The 18,846-nt window shown below is 44.4% G+C and overlaps 1 protein-coding gene across 1 annotated transcript in view; it reads left to right on the top strand.

Annotated features, from left to right (window-relative positions):
• Positions 1-4,129: 4,129 nt before the first annotated feature.
• SV2C (synaptic vesicle glycoprotein 2C) overlaps positions 4,130-18,846 on the top strand; it is a 160,097-nt gene continuing 145,380 nt past the window's right edge. The window contains exon 1 of the mRNA XM_079784755.1: positions 4,130-4,339. The gene's annotated coding sequence lies outside the window, so the exon portion shown is untranslated. The remainder of the gene's footprint in view (positions 4,340-18,846) is intronic.

Here is an 18,846-nt window from a genome sequence, read left to right as displayed (position 1 = left end):
TTTTATTTTATTTCAGCCTTCCATCTGGACTTCTAAAGTTTCCCTTTTAGTTGCTAAAATCCTGAAGCCATTCTGGCTTTCAGCAAATATTTGCCAAACACTTTCTATGCTCTGGGACCAACAGATGGAGACATCCTTCCTGTTTTCTCAACAGAAATGAACTCAACGCACAACTCAATTTAAATCAGTAGACATGTGCTGAGAATCTATGTGCCAGATACTCTTTCAGAGTTGGGGGAAGTGTAGGCATAAGAATGCTTTTAGCCGCAAGTTAAAAACTCTAACTTAAAGTGGCTTTTAAGCCGAGACCGGTTTGGCTCAGTGGATGGAGCGTCGGCCTGTGGACTCAAGGGTCCCAGGTTCGATTCCAGTCAAGGGCATGTACCTTCGTTGCAGGCACATCCCCAGTAGGGGGTGTGCAGGAGGCAGCTGGTCGGTGTTTCTCTCTCATCGATGTTTCTGGCTCTCTGTCCCTCTCTCTTCCTCGCTGTAAAAAATCAATAAAATATATTTTAAAAAATAAAAATAAAGTGGCTTTTAAAAAATAAAATTCATTATCACATAATGTCCTGTAGTATCACATGATTTCACACATATGTGGAATCTAATGAACAAAATAAACTGATGAACAAAATAGATCTCAGAGACATAGAAGCATGGAATAGTCTGTGGAATCTCAGAGGGAAGGCAGGGGTGGGTGAGTTGGTGGGAAGAGATCAACCAAAAAACTTGTATGCATATATGCATAACCCATGGACACAGACAATAGGGTGGTGAAGGGATGGGGCAGGCTAGAAGGCATCAATGGGGGGAAGGGGGACATATATAATACTTTCAACAATAAAGATTTAATTTTAAAAAAGAAAAGAAAGGGACAGAATAGAGGCTGAACCTTATGAGCATTAAGGGCTTAATGAGATTAACATTGTTAGACTCAAGCTGTGAATATTGGGAGTGAGGGGGTGAATATCTATGCCTTGCTATTGACTCCTGGTGATGGAGGTGAGGACAGTGGAAGAGGTATGGCCTTGGTCCAAGTGTATGAGGCTCTCTCTAGACCCCTGTTCTGGAAGCTATGTGTTGGAGCTTGCAGGAGCATCATAGAGCTCTCCCTGGCATAGCCTTTGGAAAACCTCACTGTAGCCACTGAAAGGGGATGGGAGAGTAACATTCTATGTCCAGTACATGCTCCTTGTATGTTATCAAATTTAACCACCACAGCATCTGTGTAATACTTAGTGTAATTATTTTTATTAAAACCACTTTGCAGATGTGAAGACAGATCTTTGATGCTCCTTAGGTGTTTAACTGCTTGCTATCTAGCATCACGAGCTGACACTGTGCAGAAGAATAAAACTCCTGATGTGCTGGAGGGTAGTGACTTTAGATCACTGGGATTTTGTGGTGTCCTCTTTACCCTCCATCAGTTCCTACAAGACCAGTATTTCTAGGAGAGAAGACAGTCTTATAATGAAGGTATGAAGAAGACTATTCTGAGTGCTAGACCCAGTGGGCCTGGGGTTAAGGGGTGCCCCAGGCGGGACCCTAGAATGAGAGCAACTCTGGCGGGAAGGCCAAGGAACCTATACATACCATCATCCTGAGAAAATACTTGCTGTACTCGAAAGACACAACATTAAAATACCCTCCTCCAACACAACCTGGTCTTAAACCAGACACTTCTGCAAACACACAATCAGGAATTTCCCCCTAAGAACTGTTATCTTCAAGTGCATCAAGACATGAAAACTCAGCAGCTAGAAAGATTTATATACAGTAGGTTCTCGGGTTACATCGGAGATCTGTTCCTACGGCGTGACGTAACGCGATTTTTGCCGTAAGTCGGTATCCACCTACATAAGCACCTACGTCACTCACTCCATGGAGCACATACACAGCAGTAATGAAGTGAAATAGTAAGAAAAATTTAGAAGAAAGATAACAATTCCTGACCTTTACTTGTGGTAAATACAGTAAATAATAAAAAAAAACACATAAAGCACATATGTACATACGTTGAAATGATGGAACTTTATTTTTAATAAATAAATGGGAGATGGTGACGTAACCACAAAACGACGTACATCGAGTCCGACGTAACCTGAGGACTGCCTGTACTTCTTTAAATATCTCCCATGGACAGCACAGGGAAAGATCATTTTTAAGGTTTGTTTCATGGTTTCCTGAACTATCACTTGGAGAAACAATTTTTCTGTGACATTGGGGGGAGGTTCTCAGAGAGTATCCACTTGAGAACTCAATGAATTACCAGCATATTTTGCAGTTGAGAGCTCAACATTTTTATATATACTGGTAATACTAGAGGCCGGATGCACGAAATTCGTGCAAGAGTAGGCCTTCCTTCCCCCTGGCTGCCGGCACCAGCTTCCCTCTGGCACCAGGACTTGACTTCCCTTGGGCTTCCCTCACAGCCCCAGCTTCGTCCAGAAGGACGTCCAGTCTAATTAGCATATTACACTTTTATTATTGTAGTTGTAGGCAATCTGGATAAAATTTATGAGTTTTTAAATTTCACAAATTTATTTCCAAAGTTAGAATTATAGGCACTCCCATGGGCATATTTTCCTTCTCCTGGTAACAACACAATTTCAGCCCAAGTATTTAATTTAAATAATTCATTTATGCAGAAGAACCCATGAAATGCAAATGAGCATGTTCCTTAATTACCATTTCTGTTGACCACCTTATAGCACCATTCATGGTTGCAATCTGCAAAGCCTTTAACCAAAACAAGACCCGGGCAAGCTTTCAAAGACCAGGGTAGCGAGCATGGGCTCAATGGGAAATGAGAATCATAACATACAGTTCTGGAGTACCTGAACTGGAGAGAAGGGAAAGCTATAGGCCCTGGACTACCTATTTTCTTCTCTCCGCCGGTTTGTATCAGGCATAGTGGGAGGTGCCTGACCCCTCCCCTTCCCGGCACACGGACGTGTAATATTTATATTACTGTCCACACATCGGCCATTCAAGCACCCAGGAATATTTACACAAATATAACACATTGGCGCACAGACGGTGTGTGAGTACCAACCCACTGCAGTCCGCAAGGGCTCTGTGCTTTGTCTCGCTTGGGGTCACCCATTACTCGAGTAAGCGCCTGCCCTTGTGACCGCTTCCCACCCTGTAGGGGTTCCACGTGAGCGGAGAGCTGGCAGGGTCGGGGGCTTGAGAAAGCCCAGCTTCCGGATGGGTCTAGGAGGCGGCCCTAGGGAGGGGGTGGAGAGGTGGAAGAAAGGAAGGGGCGGTCCGCAGAGGGCCACGCCCTTCTATGTCCGTGCCCTTCGCAGATCCAGACTTGGGTGTGGCCTCGAGGAGGGAGGATAATCCTGAGCGGCCAGGTCAAGCTGCTTTGTAATGGGGAATCTCGAGTTGGGGTCTCCAGCAGGCCAAGGGGCGGAATGTTTCTGAGAACACAAACAAAATTACCGTGTTTTTAAAAATTAAATATTCGGTATTCTACCCCGCCCCCCCCCCCCAAAAAAAGGGCCGCTTCCAATGTCTGTCTGTGAGCCTGGCTGTCTGGCCCTACCAGGCATTGAGGAGACCCCAGACCCTGGCAAAGTTTCCTCCTGATCGCTCCTACTGCGCCCTAAGCTTCCCCTCGCCTGGAGTGCCGGAGTGGGGGTAGGGGTCGGGGGAATGGTCAGTTTAGCCCCGCCTGGTGGCTTCCTGGAAGTCAAGTCAAGTTAACAAGTCAGTCCCTGGCCCAGGGATTGGAGGCAACCTCTCCCCTGGCCACAGCGGTTCAGCACCGAAAACTCCTTGTCTCTTGGGGCCGGACTCGGTGCGCCGCCCCCAGGTGCGCAACGCATAGTCACAGTCAGCGACTAATTAAGATCTGGTGCCCTTTCCTCCACTCTAACACAAACTCGGAGCCCTGGCTTCTTCAAAAGTACCTGCCACTTCGGGGTGGCCTGATCTCCACCCCCAGCCCGCCGCGCAGCAGGACCCCGCCCTCCCGGAGCGCTGCAGCCCGCCCCCGGGACGGAGTCGTGAGCGGCTCCCGCCTCCCCGCGCGCTGCGCCTCCCGCCCCGCGTTCGGCTCGTACTCCCGCCACGCCGCCGCCCGGCACTGCAGCACCCGGGAGGAGGCGCAGGCGGAGGAGGGGCCGGAGGACCGCAGCGTGCGAGTCGGGAGCCACTTTCCCGCCCCTCCTCTCGCCGCCGACACGCTCGGAGGAGTCACCACTCCGTGCGCTGCAGGAGAGAGTGGCAGACGGAGGCGGCCCCGGAGAGCGAGCCGGAGCGACGCCCGCGAGGTGGCGGCTGCAGCGCTGATAGCACCCAAGGCAGGGGGTCCCCAGCGGCCGGAGCGGTGAGTGAGGGTCCCCGGTAGCGGTGGCGGAATTTCCCGCCGCTGCTTCATTTTCCTTCTGGACCCAGAGGCCAGGTGCTGCAGCCTTGGGAACTTTTGCAGCCTTGTAGAAGCGCAACTTTGCCCTGCCTGCCGGCGCCAGGTGCTGCCCAGCCGGGCACCTTTGCTGGGGCGGGACGGGGGGAGTCGGGGTGTATACGGATGGTGTGACTCCCCCCAGTTGCCTGGGGTAGGTCAGGGGAGGTGGGCTCACTTCATCTCAGATTCCTGGGGGAGGTCTGTGGGCAGCAGCGATGCGGGGGCCGCGCCCTCCTTCTGTGGGGTCCTACACGATCCTTGCTTGCCTGGTTCGACGGGCAGGGGGAGGCGGCTTCCAAACTAGCGGCTCTAAGTCCCAGGATGGGCGTTTGTCCAGTACCTCCATTCCAGCCTCGGGCTCAACTTTTCGGCGGGGATCCCTCTGCAGACGTGAGGGTGGCGGGAGAGCAGAGGCAGCCGCAGTGGGTACTGCGGGAGCCTAAACGAACACGGGGGGTTTAAAAACGGCTCCAGTAAGTCCCCGGCGCTCCGGTCTAGTGTCTGGGGAGGGATGGAGAGAGGGAAACCCGCGGGGCGGTGGCTGTCAGTGCCCGCACTTCCCTGCCCTGCGCCTGCATTCAGAAAATCCCCACCGAGCGCCCACTGTGTTCCCGGTGGGGCTAAAGAGACGTCTTGGCGTGAGGCTCCGAGGGGGAGAAAAGCCCATCTCCTGTAAACAAATGACCGAGATAATTTCAAGTTGTAGGTGAGGGCTTTGGGGACGATCACCCAATCCACTGACCCTTCTCTTAGAGGGCTCTTTCCCCTGGCCTGGGCTCTAGCACTGGGAAGATCCAGTGTGTCGCGGGGAGCCCACGAGGACTGCGGAATACGGTGATGAACTTGGTATGGGGCGGTGGGCACCCCGCCGCGAATGCAGCACCACCCCGCGCATTTCCGTGGGCACGCGGGGACCTCAGACGCCCGGCACCCGGGGACGGAGGGGGAGGGGCTGAGTCCCTGGGCGCCGGGGCTGGAGGTGCCGCCAGGATGGCCCGAGCTGGGGGATGCTCGCGTCACCCGCTACGTGTGCGAGTGATGCAAATGCAGACCCACGAGGGGCAGGCGCGGGTGGGCGGTGCAGGGGGGAGGCGGCGGAGTCTCCGTCTGGGAGCACGCGTGTGTGCGTCAGAGGCTCTCTGCTGATGGATGCCCGGCGGTACACCGCTGCGACCCGCGGGGAGGCGGGGGCGGAGGGACCGCGGCGGGGGCCAAGGCGGCGGCGCGGGCGGCCTGGAGAGCCCCGCGGGCCGGGCTGCGGGCTGCGGGCTGCGGGCGGGCGGGCGGGCGGGCGGCTCCGCAGTGCGCCGCAGTGCCGGGAGGGCGCTCCCTCGGCCGGGCGCTGCCCTGGGGACCGAGGAGAGGGGGCATCTATTGAGGCGCCACGATAGAGACCCTATGGTCTCCTCTCTCGCAGGACCTCCTTCCTGCATACTCAGCTGCCAGCGGGAGAAAGTTATTTTCGTTTAATTCTTATCCTTCATCCTGGAGGAGAATTGGCGTTAATCTCTTTGGCGTCCACTCCCAGTGGCAAATTACGAAAGGCCTCGTGCTGGCGCCAAGTTTTCATGTGAAAGCTTCGCTGTAGAGGTTCACGGGATTCGGCAGGGCTAACTCGTTCCCTCGCCCTTCTTCGGGAAGCCGGGCCTTGAAGGGGGACCTGAGAATGGCCCACAAAAATAACGTGCTGCGTCCTTTCTTCCCTGACGTAAAAACACACGTTAAAAACAGCACTATGGATGCCTTCCCTGGTAGAAAATAAGAAGCACAGTCCGCGTTTCATTCTATTTACTATTATAATTATTATTTTTTAAAGACCACACTTTCTGGAAATCTAATGGCAAAGGTTTTTCTGCTGGTTTTACTGAGTGAGCCCCAATCTGCAGTGTGTATGGCAAAAGGAATGAAAGTGGTGGGGGTGGGGGGGGGCAGAAAAGCAATTATCACACACAATTCAGACAAAGATCCTAGTTCCCACTTTACCAAGTATTATGTTCTGTGACCTTGGGCAAGTGATTGACCCTCTTGGGTTCATTTTGTACATTTGAGGAATGTGGAAAATAGCCCAAACTAGCTCTGATTACAGAGTTGTTTTGAGGACAAAAGAGATGGTCTCAGGGAGCTTTGGACATGCAAATTCTTCATGAATGCAAAATATTATGAAACGACGTCTCTTTAAAGAAAAAGAAAACAATTTTATCTTTTAAAAAATTCTAGAGACTTTCTCCGGTACTGTTCCTTTAATGAAATTTGGCCTTCAGACTCAGCAGATGTAGACAATAGACTTTTCCTAATAGTCTAATATAACATCCAATGCCATTAGCTGCTGTCTGGAGAAGGAAAGGGCCAAAAAAAAAACAAAACAAAAAAAACCCAAAAAAACCACTCTGGATTACATCTCAGTGTTTTCTCAGTGTTTTGGTGATGTAGTAGAGAAATCGAATTTATTTTTAATGACCTAATGACAGTAAAAGTAGCTTCTCTGGTCTGACCAGCAGACTAGCCTAAGAGCTTCTTGGGGAAAATCCTTCTCATTGTTATATCCCTTAAGTGTGGAAGGTGCCTCAGAGAACAGGATACAGGGTCTTCCCTCAGATTGCCTCAAAGGGCGTCATAATGGGGTCACAATGGGCATCACCTGATTGCAAGTACCAGAAAACCCTTTTCCTATAATTAGGGATTACTAGTTTTTACTCTGAGGTAAGTAAGCTCGTTGACATATTTCATAAATAAAAACATCTGATTTGTCAAAATGCTTCCTAACCAGCTCACTATGTAGTTATTCCTGTTATTCATACGTAATCATCAGTTTCTGTGAATAGTGGAAGTAGGAGGCTGCATCAGGGGAAAACCTAGGATTCGCCTCCATGCTTCTTGGTTCTATATTGCTGAAATTTCTGTCTGATCTGGTTTAGAGCATGTATTTCATGGCCAGTTAATTTCACACAAAGGTATCATTTCTGTCAAGTCTGTTTGTAAACTTAGGAGAGGCAGGTCCCCAGCTGTGTGCAGTTTGGGTACAGCATCGCAGAATTGTTTTTGTTTGCTTTGTTTTTCAATTGCAGCCCTACTGAGCAACCAGTGTAAAACGGTGCAGTGGATAGAATTTGGAGCTTTTTTCTTTATTTGAGACAGCTGAGAGTATCGAGGGGGGAAGAGCCACTACATTAATTCTTTCTGGAAATACATCTTAATCGGATCTACAGACACCATTTAGTTTTATCCTGGATGCCCCACTTAGGGAATATGATGATGGCTACTCTGTTGGGAAGAATTGAACAAATGGAGAGGAGTGGGTTTGGGTGGTTTGGTCTTTTCTGGTCCTAATATTCTTTCCCTCCATGAAATGATGAAATATATGATGAGTTTTACTTTAAATTTGAACTTTGCTTACAAGTAGAACATAGGAAGTGATTTTGATGAACTCAGATTGAAATTTCACGTGGAGCTGTGGGCTCTGTTTCTGTAGAGGAAATGGTCTGTTAGATTTTGTATTATGCCATTGGGAGCGTTAATTAAAACATTTTTAAAAGGTCAAATTTGAAAAATAATAATCCCAGCTTACTGTAAAGCAGATATTTAAATCAGTTTAACATGACAACATTTAAAATGACTTCTGTACTGCACACCATGCCTGCTCTATCTTTTCCCATGGACAGTATGTAATACAAATGATTAAGACCAGACACTAAGAACTATATTGATGGGCTTTTGTCTTCTCATAGCACTTGGGCCCTCTTACAATTCAAGAGCACAGTGAGATTTATGACAGATTAGAATGAGTGCTTCTCTTGTCACTATTTGAAAATCCTATGAATTAGAATCTTAGAATAGTCAAATAGACCAGTGCTTCTCAAATAGTTGTGTGTATCATCCCTTCCTGGGAAGCTTGTTCAAATGGAGATTTCTGAGCCCTAGCCAAGAATTCTAATTGAGTGGTTTTGTGTGTGTGTGTGTGTGGGGGGGGGGGGGGGGGGGCGGGGGGGCGGGGCCAGAATATGCTGTTTATCAAGCTCTGGATGCCATCATTCCGGGACCACACTTGCAGGGGCCCTTGACCTAGGCAGTGTGGCAGAGACCCAGAACCCATGGACTTCCTAAACTATGTTGCTCTCTTTAACATTGATCATCTCCTTGACGCCCTTAGAGAAGTCACATTCCAGCTGGCAAGACAGATTTGAAGATGACTAAATTCTCTGGTTAAAGTCAATAAGGCAGGGGATCGGGAAGGACTCTGGAGACCATTGTGTAGATGATATCAAAGAAGGGAGGACACAGGCAGAAGAAGCATCATTAGAGTAAAGACTGAAAACCTTAACCTACAAGGCCTGCAAGGCTCTGAACCGTCTGGCCCCTGCTCACTTCCATGACCTCATTTTGCAGAAACCACCCCCCGCCTCCCCCAAAACCTTTCCCATCCTAGCAACCTGAACACATCAGCCTCTTCCTGCTATGGCAATCTTATCACCTGCTCCAACCTACCTTCACCGTTTTAACTCCTTATGTTCTGCAGATTATAGGCCGGTCTTCGGTTTCTGGGGAAGCCTCCCAAACCTCTCTTGTGAAGTTAAAATTCCCTTTCCTCTCACAGTGTACTTTTGCTTTTAAGTAAGGCTGTCAGAGAAAAACAGGATGCTCAGTTAAATTTGAATTCAGATTAAGAACAAACATTGTTCTTAAGGGTCGGTTGTTGTTTTGCCTTGCTGTGTTGTCTCTAGTGTCTAAAAAAGTATCTGGAACAAAGCAGAAGCTCAATAAATGTTATGAGATAAATTAATGAGCTAATTGGGAACAATGGACAAGTTTCTTAACCTCTCTGAGCCGTCATTTTTCAGCTGTGAAAAGATGATTTTTGTACCTACTTTTTAGGGTTGTGTATGGAGATTAAATGGGAAAATATACATAAATATCTTCGCCTGTTATTTTGTAGACACTGTACTTTGAAAAGTGGCTTTTCTTCTAATGTTTGTCCTATAAAATGAAAGGATTCCTTCTTAATGTAAGAAATCCTACTTCCTTTTTATTATAATGCAGTCTGGCTAGCAGACAGGTGTTTCCTGAACATTTACCAATGCAGGGTGCTCTGAGATTTAGCTGGGCAGTTCTGGAGGAGTACCCATCTGCAGAATGGTAGCACCCGGGGCCGGCTTCATGGGCTTTCGTCGCTGTGCAGTCACACAACCTCATGTGTGGAAAGGACTCTGTGGCCCATCTGGTGTGGCTCAGTGGTTGAGTGTCAACCCATGAACCAAGAGGTCACCGGTTCGATCCCTGGTCAGGGCACATGACCCAGTAGGGGACCTGCAGGGGGCAAAGCAGGCCAATCGAAGTTTCTATCTCTCTATCCATCTCCCTCCCCCTCTCTCTAAAAATCAATAAAAAAACAAAACATATTAGAAGGGCCCTGTGTTTGATTTATACGCTGCCGTCACTACTTGAAATTCTTGGAACAGGAGCCCCATGTTTTTCTTTTGCTTTGGGCCCTGCCAGCTATGTCGCTGGTCCTGGTAACCAGGGCATATTTGTATATAGCACATGTATTGGGAACATTATAGTTAGTCTTCCTAATGACCCCGGGCCTCTCATTACCTGGAGAATTTGTGATTTTCCCAGATGATGGCTTAGAATTGCCTGAACCAAATTCAACGTCCTTTGTACTACACCATGACGGCCCTCAACTGATTACGACCACCCAGTGTATCTAAACCTTTGACTGAGCACCAGGGGCTTCTAAAGGACTAGACTTAGGTCTCTTATTTTAGGTCACTCCTCTGGATCCTCCCCATCTCTGCTCCTGAAGTTGCTGAATGATTGGAGCTTGAAGTTCCAGGCCTGCCTTTGTAGGAGCACCAGCAGTGTGTTTTAGACGAGATCGCCTCAGTGTTCAGGTTTTAAAATATGCGGATTTACATAAGATAAATAGTGATCTTGAGGGGTTGAACTTTTCTAAGAGAAATATGAGATGTTTGTTCTTTGCTTTAAATGGCCCAGCTGAGTCATGCAGTGCGGGAGCCTCCGCAGCACGGAACGCCCTGCGCTTTGGCAGTGGGTAGAGAAGGTGACCCACTTTATCATTTCAGGCTTTGACGAGCTTGTTTTAGATGTACTCATTTTAATGTTACTTTTTAGATGTTCTAAGTAAGCATTTTTTATTCCATTGTGCACTTAAGTGTGTTTGTATTTAAGAAGCAACATTCTAATAATTCCATGGGGCCATACTCATGTTTGCCCTCATACTGTTATTCTTTCAACGCGGGACGGCATGCTCCAGTCCATGCACATCAAACACATTATGAACTGCATTGAACACAAAAGTGAGCTAAGTATAAAGATGACTTTTGAAGTATCCAATTAGATCTGCAGCCTGCGTTTCCTGTTGGCCAATCAGTGTGGCGGTAGAGAAACAGACGCACCTTAGATAGCATCCAGTCATTTCTCTGGCTCTATTCTTAGCTCAGCTGTGGATTCCCAGGCGCTGCAGAGATTCCTCATGAGTTCTCTGAGTCCTCAGGGATCAGCTGCAGTCCGTCCCGGTTCCCTGCAGCGTTGATGGACTGCCTCTCACTGCCCAGAGGGCCCTGGCCCCAGAATTGCAGAAACTGCTGATGCTACTGAATCCTCTCATGTCCCCAGAGAACTTAGAGGACTGCATGGAGACTGGTGAGAGGACACTTCAAGTGACACAGCATCCTGTATTTTTAATCAGTAGTCCCCTCTGGCCATTGTCCTAGGACCATAAATAGTGGTTCTCATATTGCTGTTCACTTGGGGTGAGCCTTATCTCAGGAGACTTCATAGGCCCTCCCTTCCACACGTGTTCAGAGGTATCACAATATTAAGATAAGTCATCAGAATTTTGTCCAGGATGTTTGTGGCATTATTATCTGTGGTAGTGGAAAGCTGGAAACATCCTAAATTTCCATCAGAGGGGAACCAGGTCGATAATGAAATACTACATAGCCACTGAAATGAAGTGAACCCCTGTATGTAATTAATATGAAAATATTTTGAAGATACGTTATTAGTTTAAAATATAGCACTTTATTGACTAGAATATGTGGTATGTCTATATTTTTTAAAAAATTAAGGTATATTTAAAAGTCTGGAAGGATAAAGACCAAACAGTTATCTTTAGGGAGCAAGATAGAACCTTACACTTAGTACTTTATATATTTCTGAGTTGCTTGAGTTTTCGACAATAATCACATATTATTTTTGTAATTAAGTCATCAGTAAAGGTGGTAAAAATTAATTTTAAGTTGCTCCTAAGATGCTACTTTTCAAATATGTCTAAATATTGTTTTAGTGACTAAAAAGCAGTGCTAGTTTTTCCCATGGAAAATTTTCTAGTCCATAATATAGGTAAGGTAATCAAAATTGTGAGAATATAAATTATGTTGGTACTCAATAAAGCCATTTTCATTTTGAATGGAAAAAAAAAAAGAACCCACCTATAACCATTGAATGCAAGGGCCCTTGAGAAGGACAGCGCATTGCTGACTTATTAAAGTTTCCCCTACTCCCCCACTTCTGTTCTCAATAAATCTTATGTGTTCAATAGCTGTCAAAAGCCTGTATTACTACTCAGAATATTTTGCTTTTAGGGACATTTTTCATTCTGCTATGTCTGTGTATTTGATGGAATTGGAGATGGTCAATTTTTAATCTTTTCTTCCCATGGGCCTAGAAGGTCCTCCCTCCCACTATCGATCCTCCCCACTACTAACATTTGCCTATGGGAAAGGCTCCTACCTGTTCTTCCAGGCCTCAACTTAAAATTTCATGACCCTCCACGGTAGAATTCAGGGCCCTTTATCTCTCTCAGTCCCTTGTAGCCACCACTGTGCGAGTGCTTCCCCTGCTTTGTCATCATGTCCTCTATACACGTGTTTTCCTGCTACATTCTGAGTCCCTTGAACCTCAGGGGAGAGCGCCAAGTCACTGAGATCTTTGTAACTCTCAGTGCTGGACACATAACAGCTAAAAATATTTTAAATAATTTTTAACCTTTTAAATTGAAATCTAGAGGTAAAAGTGCATGTATTAAAAGGGTATATAGCTCAATTGGTTTTCATAAACTGAGCACATCCCTTTAACCAACACCCAGCTCATGAGAGAGATTATTCCCAGTGCTCCAGAACCCCCTTGCATGTCCTTTCCAGCCAAAATTCCCCTCCACTTTCCTGACTTCAGTCCTTTGGCGAAGCCTAACAAAGCTCTCCTGCTCTCATGAACTTTTTTCCTGCCCACTATCTGAGAAACGGTTGGCAGAGCCTTACCACTGCTGATGGACATGAGAATGCCATGACTATGCCCAGGATGCTGTCTCTAGATGCCCAAACTTCCAACCATGAGGTAGGTGCCAGAGGCAGAGTAAAGGTCCCTAATTTATTCCATCCTCATCTGGGCTACAGAGCAGCTCTGCTTGTGACCTTAGTCTTAGTCCCTCATGAGCAATTCTGTCATTTGACTTTCACTTGTATCAGAATGGATGTTTCCTTCTGTTTCCAATTTGCTAAAATTTCTTATGAATGTGTGTAGAGTTTCATCTAATGCTTTTAAGTCTCTAATTACAAAATCATTTCTTTTTAATAGCTAAAGGCTCCAGAGTTTCTATTTCTTCTTATGTCAGTTTTGGTAAACGACATTTTAAAAAAAGAAATTTGTCGATTTTTATTCAGGTTATCAAATTTATTGCATAGTTATTTATAATCACTGTGGTTTTTTTTTTTTATTCTGTAAACTTTGTGATTCTTGCATTGAATTGGGTTTTCTTTGTTGTTTGGATACTTAGAAGCTCAGTCAATTTTTTTTGGATAGATTCTAGAACTCGATAGTCCTGTGGCATTACTTTAAGACCTTTAAAAATGTATATGAATTATTTAAGATGTGTTACTTCACCAAAACCGGTTTGGCTCAGTGGATAGAGCGTTGGTCTGCGGACTGAAAGGTCCCAGGTTCGATTCCGGTCAAGGGCATGTACATTGGTTGCGGGCACATCCCCGGTAGGGGGTGTGCAGGAGGCAGCTGATCGATGTTTCTCTCTCATCGATGTTTCTAGCTCTCTCTCCCTCTCCCTTCCTCTCTGTAAAAAATGAATAAAATATATATATTTAAAAAAAAGATGTGTTACTTCCTACTTTGTAGGGGCTGGAGTGGTCTCTTAGTTCTGGCAAAAGATTAATTTCTCTTCGAAGTCAGATAAATTATCATGCAAGATACTTTCTCTAGGAAGCCAGAGAGCAAATTATCATGTTGGATATTTTTAGTGGTCCATAGAATGACTTTTGTCAGTATCCTCTTATGTAAAAAGAATGAGAACATATATCAAATGGTATATCTTTGTTGCTCAATAAATCTTTGATACATTAAAAAAAAGATGTATTTTCTATTTCATTTGAACATGGAATAATTTCCTTTGGTTATATGCAAGTTTTTAAACTCATTATTTCTTTATCATAGAATAACAGCTCTAAAAATAACAGAACATTAATAACAAGATAGGATGACAGATAAACTTAATTAAAAAATATCTAAGTGAGAGAACCCAGGTTTGTAGATGATACCAATTTATCTCAAAGCAAAAATGTTTGATAAAAATGAAATACTCATGCCCTGGCCCATGGCTCAGTTGGTTGGAGCATTGTCCTGTATACCTAAAGGTTTCGTGTTTGATCCCCAGTCGGGGCACGTATGGGAGGCAACTGATTGATGTTTCTCTCTCACATTGATGTATCTTTCTCCCCCCTTCCTCTCTCTCTAAAAATTAATAAAAACATATCCTTAGGTAAGGATTAAAAAAATTTTTAATGAAATACTCATGCGCTTGCTGTGGGTCTACTGATTATTTAATGCTATTTGTGCTTATAATCTGCAAGGGTAAATGAACCATGATTTGAATTTTGATGACAAGGGTTTTATGTTGTGACAACCATGGGTCTTATTTAATCCTTATTATATCTCTGCCTGCCTTTATATGAATCTGTCAGGATATGGCAGATTTTGGATATTCTGTCCTTCAAGGTGATCGTAGGGGGATCTGAGCTCATGGAATACACATTGGTATGGGTTGTTGGAGGGCTCTTCTACATCTCAGCAACTCATAAGGCTGGTGACTCAGCATTGTATGTTTACATAGAACAGGTTATCTTCTGCCTTTTCCCTGAATCCCACCCATTCCTTCTTTTTCCTGATATCCAGCCATTCCCTGTCCAACATCATGAATTTCTCATTGACTTTTCTATTCCTCCTTTAACCATACTTGCCTCCGCTGTGCTGGGTGAGCAAGTATTTGTCAGACATTTGTTGCTACAGCAAGATGCCTAATCAGACCCTCAAAAAGTTGGTAACTTAAAGCACTAATGATTTCTGTTCCCCCATGCACCTGTGGATTGGCTGGGGGCTGGATGGTGTAGGTGGAGCTTGCTGAATTTTCTCCAAGTAGCAGGTTAGGTTCAGGTTTTTAATCCTACTTGGAGTAATTGGCTGTCCAGTTCATGTTGTTTTGCATGGAGATGGCAGAAGTACTAGAAAGGTGAGTGGAAACATGGGACGCCTCTAAGCCTAGGTTCAGAACTGCCTGCCACTACAGCCCACGTTCCTCGGATCAAAGACATGCAAGGCCCAGGGCAGTCCCATAGAGCAGAGCATTGCCTCACTGTGGCACAGCTTTCCAATGTCCCATCAGACGTCTGCTTAGGTGAAAATTGTCTTTCTAATAAGTGAAGCCTGGAACTTTGTCTGTTTTATATATAAACACAAGTATTTTATTTATAACACTTTATATCGTCAAAAATATTTATTTCTCAGTAGTGAAACTACTAATAAATCAAGGAAAGATTGTATTTTGTTTTGTTTCAAGTCTTACCAAGAATTGTTCATCATTTTTAAAATCACATCATCAGTGGTGACAAACACTGTGATATTTAAGTTGCTAATAAGCTCACCTCTATTTGTCTGCATTGGTGTTTGTTGGTAATTTTACATTTAGAAGCAAACAGCTCATGTCTTCACTTTGTACTCTAGAGTTGTTACATGGGATATTTACATATTTAAAAACATGATTTATTATTTCTTCTATTTCTCCTTATTACTGTTAAGACACCATATAAGTATTTTTGAATTTATGTCTGCAGGTAAGGTTATTTTATCTATGAAAATTATTTAATAAGGCATTGCAAAATACATGTTTTCGGTAGAGCTGTTGGCCGCTCTAGGTTCTCCATATTTCAGCAGCATGTGTGGTGAGCGGACTTATGTTTGAGTGTGGGAAGGGGCAGGCGGTGACACAGGGAGGGCTTTTCTATCTTAGCATTGTGTCTGAAGGAACCGTGCTCTTCCTGTAAAGATCGCCACATACTCTCTGGCAGTGGCTGTGAAGGGAGGTAGGGTGTGAGCGGGACCTGCCTACAGAAGTGGTATGTCTATAGAGAACATACAAGCCTTCATCATACTTCTACTTCGGAGGCTCACCCCAAATGCAAGCAGTCTGGGGACTTGGGCTGAGAAGGTACTGTTTACTATGCTACTCGAATCCTGATTGTGATGGGCAACAATAGGGTAGCCGATTGTTCCAGGTAGAATTAGAAAGCTGAACCTAACCTGCAACTGTGAGGAAGCCCAGAAGAGAGAAGAAACAAACCAGGTGTTCAAAGATAGCTGCTCCAACAACTGAGGGAGATGCCCCGTGGTAACCTGGTGGTTTCTTTCTAAACCTGTTTTTAAAATCCCATTATTCTCTGGGGTCACTGCCAGACAGTGCTTCCTGTGGGATTCTCCTGCCAGAGTTTTCTGTGTGTGAGGGTGGGAGCCCCCTGAATGGCTTCCAGAAGAGACTCTGACAAAAGAGGGAGTGGAAACTTGGCAACCTATCTTGGTCCATAGTTCAAGAATCCGAATATTTTCCTATCAACTGAAAAAGCTGTGAGGGTAATTCAGAAGAAATAAATCAGAAGACAGTGAAAGAGGGATCCAGGAGTAACATTTGCTGCTCTGTGTGCCTTTTAATCTCAAGTTGGAGTATTGATAAAGGCACACACTCTTTATCTATGGCAAGCAGAGGACATTGTTGTTGGGACAGGGTTCGTTTCATTTATTGATAAATACATTACTGCTGATTGTTTGCCCAAACATTCATTACTGTGACCCGACTATGGGATACAAATGTGCATGAATAAAAAGGTTTGATAATATTCAAAGGCAGTGAATTAAAAAAAAATCCAAACCTATAAAGGTCAACATTCACTTCCCAGCAAGCCCAAGGAGAAAAGCCAATGTTTAATATTTTTGATGTGAGACATAGGGATATAACCTATCTTATACCTACAGCTTTATCTAACATCAAAAGAATTACGTGATTCTTCTTAAGGGCAGACAGCAACAAAACCTACTGGGAGATTTGGAGACATTTGAGCGCCACTCACATTACACAGATGGAGCCTGAGCCAAGATTAAAGGGATATTTTACAATAAAGGTCTAATCCAGTTTAGTCCCAATTTTTTGGCATTTTGCACTCCGTAATTATTATCATATTACACAATTGCTATGCTGATTACCACATCAGACATGTGGTGTGTAACATCATATTCATTTAATAAAGCTTCTAAATAAGATGGAATTTAACAGTTCATGCTATATGCAGTTTCTGGCTTAGAGATTTTTTTCACTTAATAGATGATTTTGAAATTGGGTACTACAAAAATTTTTAAAATCAGATGATGAACTACCTTTGGCTAAAATTAAAGTTCAATAGAGTGTGCAGTTGAGTTCTTGGGGTCCCAGTGATGATGTTTCTGAAGTTACTTCTACCAACCTCCTACTGGGAATGTTAGCACTTAATTTTGCTGGTATGTGTGTGTCTGTTGTGTGTGTGTGTGTGTCTGTCAGGTGTGTGTGTGTGTTGGTCTTCATTTCCTCAACTGGCATTGATGGGCTGTGACACCTTCACTCAGGAAACCATGACAATGTTAAGTGCCTTCTCAGGGTCTTCTGATCGGATTGTATCTTTCTGCTAGGAGGGGTTTGCGCCCTCCCTCGAAGGGATAACTGACCACTGATTTTCAGTCTGGCTGACATATGACAACACAAAATTCTCTTCTTAATGGTTTTCACTGTCTCTTTGACTGACAGTCTTGGAAATCGGTATGTCTAGTTTCTCAGGCGGCCACTCTGCGTGTCCTCAGCCCAGAGGCCTTTTGGGTTTACATTCAAGAGAGTTCAGCTTACCTTCTAGTAATGGTGAGAGTAATTTATGATGATCTTTTCTGATCATAAAAGATTTTCCTTCTTTTTATCCAAGCTGAATTTTTCATTCAAAATTCCAAACTTAATTCTAAGAATTGGCCTGTGTCTCTGTGTGTCTAGTCCTTAGGCTGACAGATTTCCCATGTCTCAGAAGAGATAAAATGGGGAGTTGGCAGTCAGATGTGAATTCTGGTTTTTAGCTGGATTTTTAAAATGTGCCAAAAGTCTCTAAATGGACAGCCCTGTCAGCAAATTGGCCATAATAGTTTATTTGTAAAATGCTCAGCAAATGTTTATAATGTCAATAAAATTAGCAAATGCATATTAACTTTGTTCAATGTTAGGATAACTAGAAAAGGAGGAGCTTTAGATAAATCTTGGCATTTGTTATTTAGTCTGAATTCATGTAAATCTGCCTTTTAACTCATCAGGGGGTTAAGGTTGACTATTAATTTATTTGTTTTGTTTGTGAGCTCAAAAGCTGCAGATATGCTAAATGAAATAAATGCAGCTTCATAGTACATAATGGCAGCAAAACTACTTTAATCCAATTTAGCACAGTTATTGCCCTTAAAGAATATACTTTCCTATGAGATCATAAAAGGTACTTGAATTTATCTGGAGATAAGAAGACAGATATGTTTTTTAATAACAGTCTTTAAGTATTTAAAAGTTAAATGCACAAAAGATGAGGCCTACTTTTTCTTTTCTTCTTAAGAGGAAACAGGAGAAAATAGACTTGAGTAGAAAATTGAAATATTTTTTTAATGAAAGAGAAATTTCAATTCAATTTTAGTCAACAAATTGACCATCTCCCTTATGCAAGGGATAGTCTGTTCTCCTTAGGAAAAATGAGATGGGTGGGGTATAGCCTGGGATCTCAAGCACATAGACCTGGGAGGGGGGGCTCAGACAGGTTACACAGCAGAACTGTGAAACGAAGAGTGGGAGTTCAGTAAAAGCAATCCAACACTCTGGGGGGGATCAGGACATTTGCTTAAGGAAGGGTTTCTCCGTCTCAGCTCTGTTAACATTTGGGCCATACAATTCCTTGTTGTAGGGGGCTGTGCTGTGCATTGTAAAGGATGGTTAACAGCCCCTCTGGCCTCTACCCATTAGATGCCACTAGTAGAGTTATATTCTCATTTAATATCTGAAAACATTTTTAAAAAATATTTTTATTGAT

The sequence above is a fragment of the Cnephaeus nilssonii genome (assembly GCF_951640355.1).
Source record: "Cnephaeus nilssonii genome assembly, chromosome: 2".
Classification (NCBI taxonomy): Eukaryota; Metazoa; Chordata; class Mammalia; order Chiroptera; family Vespertilionidae; genus Cnephaeus; species Cnephaeus nilssonii.
This window is presented reverse-complemented; position numbering and strand designations above follow the sequence as displayed.